The 5,652-nt window shown below is 39.6% G+C and overlaps 1 non-coding gene across 1 annotated transcript; it reads left to right on the top strand.

The window, feature by feature from the left end:
- The first annotated feature begins 2,778 nt into the window (after positions 1-2,778).
- LOC123392236 lies at positions 2,779-2,885 on the top strand. The gene has a single exon (XR_006606952.1). It is a non-coding gene; the product is annotated as a U6 spliceosomal RNA (small nuclear RNA).
- Positions 2,886-5,652: the final 2,767 nt, after the last annotated feature.

Raw genomic sequence — 5,652 nt, 5'->3', positions numbered from 1 at the left:
GAGAGTCCAAGCAGGGGGAGTGGTTGGCAGAGGGAGAGAGAGAAGCAGGCTCACCACTCAGCAGGGAGCCTGATGAAGGGCTTGATCTCAGGACCCTGGGATCATAACAGTAGCCAAAGGCAGACCCTTAATTGACTGAGCCACCCAGGTGGCCCTGCATTCTTTTTTTAATTTAAAGTGTTTTTAGGATGCCTGGGTGACTCAGTTGGTTAAGCATCTGTCTATGGCTCAGGTCATGATCCCAGGGTCCTGGGATGGAGTTCCGAATCAGGCTCCCTGCTCAGTGGGGAGCCTGCTTCTCCCTCTGCCTGCTGCTCTGCCTACTTGTGCTCTCCATCTCTCTGTCATAAATAAATAAAATCTTAAAAAAAAATTTTAAGTGTTTTCTAATCCTTTTAGGTACTGAGGATATAATTTGAGCTGGTATATGTTGTTTTCTCTACCTTTGCTATATAGGTTCTATGTATCCTTTCTATTGATCTGGGACATTATTTAGAACCATGCCTGGAGCCAAATGTTGGACACGCCCCACTTTGCTTTTCTAGAGTTGATTGGTGGATACTGTATGCCACAAGATACTAAGAGTCATAAATATAAGCTAAGATTTCTGAAAGATAAACACCAAAAACACCAAAGCTCAATCCTACTGTTCTTGATAATGACCCACACTGTTAATTGTAGATTATACATTGTTATAGTGATAGGAAAGTCTGCCCTGAGTGGGAATTGGGAATGATGTTGGAATCTGAAGATGGCCTTTGTCTAAATGCAGTGAAACTCATACAAAGTCAGGCGTCCTTATATAGCAACATTCAGCAACAGTCTAACTTGAGAAACCTTGAAGAATGATGTAAATATTTGCTCTTAAGTTTTATTTTTAAGGGATTTCAGATAGTGAAATCATACAGAAATCTTTCTAAAAATTCCCTTTACACTTCTTTCTTTTTCACCAGCTTCCTGCTCATAATAACCGCATAAAGCTTTCTTTTGCTCTGCCTTGAGTATACTCACGGGAGGCTCTGCCATTCTGAGCCCTCACATACCACACGCTGACCTTCTTTGGTGCATGCAGTCTTCTGGAACATGTCCTATCTAGTGCTGGTGGTTTTTCTTGTATGTGTAAGCTACTTTTGCCCCAGAATTCTGATGAATAAAATCTATATATCAGGGGGTGCCTGGGTGGCTCAGTGGGTTAAAACCTCTGCCTTCAGCTCGGATCACGATCCCAGTGTCCTGGGATGGAGCCCCACATCGGGTTCTCTGCTCAGCAGGGAGCCTGCTTCCTCCTCTCTCTCACTGCCTTTCTGCCTACTTGTAATCTCTGTCAAATAAATAAATAAAATCTTAAAAAAAAATCTTCATATTAGTCTGAAAGTTTGGCTTTTATTTACTTTCTGATATTGACTTGAGACATAGTGCTTGCTCTGACATTGATATAATACGTTCAGTCAAGTTATCTAAGACCCTGACAACCAGACCAATCTGCCTTCACTCTGTCATTAAATCAGTGGCGCCATTAGAAGGGGAGCTATGTATATAATTATAGTTACAATATATAGCCAACAATAGGCCTAAAGTAATACTCCTACTTCACCTCTTGGTGAAGATCTCCAGATCTTATAAATGTGATGGATTTAGATGTAAATCGTCTGATTGAACATGGCAGCTCTGAATATGGTGGTAGTGGTGGTGGCTGTGGCTTTCCTTTTTAGTCTGGGTGTGACTTTCATCTCAGATGATTCTTTGAATTACTACCACACTAGGCCATATGGCTGTGGTTTAGGGGAGAGAAAAACAACTAAGTCTACTTGGTATGTCTTTATTCTTTATACAACTTTTCTGTAAAATTTATATAAACATCTGTATTAGTCAGGTTCTCCAGAGAAAGAGAATCAATGGAATGTATATGTGTTTCTCTCCTCTCTCTCTAAAGATACTTATTATAAATAATTGGCTTATGCAGTTGGGAGATGGACATATTCCAAGGTCTGCAAGTTGAGTTGACAAACTGGAGACTCAGCAGAGTATACCACTGGTATTGTTCCATTCTGAAGGCTAGCGGGCTCAAGACTCAATAACAGTAAAAGCTGATGTTTTAGTTCAGGTCAGAAAAACTGATGTCCCAGCTTGAATATGGTCAGATAGAAGGAATTCTGTCTTACTCCACCCTTTTGTTCTATTCTGGCCTTCTACTGATGGGGCAAGGCCCATCCCCAGTAGAGAGGACTACCTGCTTTATTGTGTCTACCAATTCAGATGTTAACTTCTTCCAGAAACACCCTCACAGACACACCCAGAATAATGTTTGAGTAACTATCAGGGCACTCTGTGGCCTAGTCAAGTTGACACATGTATTTATCCATCGCAGCATTCATGAAGAATGTAGGAACGTATAATTTACAATTCAACTCCCACTTATGTGTATGGTTATTACTTGATAGATGTGATCATACTTTTAGAATTCAGCTAAAGGAAAGGCATGAGAAAATTTTAATGACATCATTTATTTCCTGTGTTTTTCTCAAGGAGTTATTATTAATCTGTAGATCTTTTTTCCTCTACTTCATTTAACAACTTAGGGTATATACTTCATCTTGCTGTCTCTGGCATCAGAAAAATGATGTGATAGGTCTTTATCTGTTCTATGAGAAATGACTTTTTTCCTCTAAAGAAGGGGCTCATCTTCATGCTATAAAGTCTAAATGGTCCACCCACCTCAAAAGGAACAGTTAGGCCAGAACTTCTGCCTGAACAAGAGCTTAAAGAAATCCTGTGGTTGTGCTCACTTAGGCAACACATATACTAAAACTGGAATGGTACAGAGAAGATTAGCATGGCCCTTGAGCAAGGATGACATGCAGGTCTGTGAAGTGTTCTACAAAAAGAAAGGTAAAAGAAAAGAAAATAAAAGAAAGAAAAGAAAAGAAAAAAAGAAAAGGAAAAAGAAAAGAAAAAAGAAATCCTGTGGCTTTTTTTTCATTAGTTTCAACTAACATGGGCTGTCTCAGGCTGACTCACCCCAATATGATGCCTGTTGGGTTTTGTATTAGCAGCTTTCTTCACCTGAGAATTCGACTAAGAAGGAAGTCTGTGCAGAGTATAGCTTGATCCAATTGGTCGTTATTTGGGCCACAGCTTGGGAAATAACCTGGGGGTTGGATGGGCCTTCTAGGTGTGAGGCTCTTTCTTGCAGAGGTGGTTTATATAAGAGGCATGGAGAGGCAGCTTCTAATTTTCTTAATGCAATTAACTGGGAGGAAAATACAGTGTAATGGTATTACTTCTGTGGTAAACCTTCTCAGAGATCTCTGACCCCATGAATGACCCAGAAGACTCAATAGAAATACTGACTTTACTTGAAGTCTGTGGACCATTTTTAAAAAGTTTTTATTTTGGAGCGCCTTGTTGGCTCAGTCATTAAGCATCTGCCTTTTGGGCTCAAGTCATGATCCCAGGGTCCTAGGATCAAGCCCTGCATTGGTGGGTGTCCCAGCTCGGCAGGAAGCCTGCTTCTAGCATCTCCCTCTCCCCCTGCTTGTGTTCCCTCTCTTGCTGTCTCTCTCTCTTTGTCAAGTAAATAAACAAAAATCTTTTAAAAAAAAGTTTTTATTTTATTTTATTTTTAAAAATATTTTATTTATTTGACAGAGAGAGAGAGAGAGAGAGAGCACACACACAAGTGGGGGAGTGGCAGCTAGAGGGAGGAACAGGCTGCCACCTGGAGCCCTATTTGAGGTTCCATCCCAGGACCCTGGGATCATGACCTGAACCAGAGGCAGATGCTTAACCGAGTTATCCATGCATCCCTAAAATTTTTAATTCCAGTTAGTTAACATACATTCTTATATTAATTTCAAGTATGCAATATAGTGATTCAGCACTTCCATGTAATACCCAGTGCTTATCACAAGTGGTCTCCTTAATCCCAATGACCTGTTTCACCCATCCCTCTTAACCCCCTCCCTCTTCTAATCATCAGTTTGTTCTCTATAATTAGAGTCTCTTTCTTGCTTTGTCTCTCTTTCTCTTTTTCCTTTTGTTCAATTTTATTGGTTTTTAAATTTCTCATATGAGTGAAATCATACAGTATTTGTCTCCAACTCACTTCTTTCACTTAGCATTATACTCTCTAGCTCCACCCATGTTGCTGCGAATGGCAAGAATTTCATTCCTTTTTGGGTGACTGAGTAATATTGCATTGCATATATATACCACCTCTTTTTATTTATTTATTTATTTATTTATATATACCACCTCTTTATCCATTCATCAATCAATGGATACTGGGCTGCTTCCACATCCTGGCTATTGTAAATAATGTTGTTATAAACATAAGGGTGCATATTTCCCTTTGAACTGATGTTCTTGTATTCTGTGGGTAAATACCCAGTAGTGTGATTGCTGGATCCTAAGGTAGTTCGATGTTTAACTTTTTGAGGAACCTCCATACTGTTTTCCAGAGTGGCTGCACCAGTTTGCAGTTTGCATTCCCACCAACAGTGCAACACACAGGGTTTTTTTTTCCTCCATATCCTCACCAATACCTATTGTTTCTTGTGTTTTTAATTTTAGCCATTCTGAAAGGTGTGAGGTAATATCTCACTTTAGTTTTGATTTGTGTTTTCCTGATGATAAATGATAATGAGCATCTTTTCATGTGTCTATTGGCCATCTGTATGTCTGTTCATGTCTTTTGCCCATTTTTTAAAAAAATATTTTATTTATTTATTTGACAGACAGAGATCATAAGTAGGCAGATAGAGAGGGGGAAGCAGGCTCCCTGCTGAGCAGAGAGCCCGATGCGGGGCTCGATCCCAGGACCCTGGGATCATGACCTGAGCTGAAAGCAGAGGCTTTAACCCACGGAGCCACCCAGGTGCCCCTATTTTGCCCATTAAAAAAAAAAAAAAAAAAAGATTTATTTATTTATTTGAGAGAGACAGTGAGAAAGAGAGAGCACATGCACGTGGGGGGAGGGGAGGAGGGAGTAGAAAAAAAAAATCCTCAAGCAGACTCCCTGCTGAGAGGGGAGTCTAATGCTGGGCTCAATTCCAGGACTTTATGACCTGAGCTGAAATGAACAGTAGGATGCTTTACCAGCTGAGCCACCCAGGTGCCCCTTTTGCCCATTTTAAAATTAGATTATCTCTGTTTTGGATCTTGATTTAAGTTCTTTATATATTTTGGATACTGACCCCTTATTGGATATATCGTTTTCAAGTATCTTTTCCCATTCAATTGTTTACCTTTTACCTTTTAGTTTTATTGTTTTCTTTGCTGTGTAGGAGCTTTTTATTTTGGTGTAGTCCCAATCATGGTGTAGTGTGATCATTTTTGCTTTTGTTTCTCTTGCCTCAGGAGACCTATCTAGAAAGAAGTTGCTACAGATAGTGTCAAACAAGTTACTGCCTGAGTTCTTTTCTAGGATTTTTATGGTTTCAGGTCTCACATTTAAGTCTTTAATCCATTTTGAATTTATTTTTGTGTATGCTGTAAGGAAGTGGTCCAGTTTCATTCCTTTGCATGTTGCTCTCCACTTCCCAATGCCATTTGTTGAAGAGACTGTCCTTTTCCCACTGGGTATTCTTTACTGCTTTATTGAAGATTAATTGACCATAAAATTGTGGGTTTATTTCTAGATTTTCTATTTTT

The sequence above is a fragment of the Mustela putorius genome, unplaced genomic scaffold (assembly GCF_011764305.1).
Source record: "Mustela putorius furo isolate JIRA1106 unplaced genomic scaffold, ASM1176430v1.1 tig00000461_pilon_pilon_pilon, whole genome shotgun sequence".
NCBI lineage: Eukaryota > Metazoa > Chordata > Mammalia > Carnivora > Mustelidae > Mustela > Mustela putorius.
The sequence above is the reverse complement of the archived record's forward strand: the minus strand, read 5'-3'. Positions and strand labels throughout refer to the sequence as shown.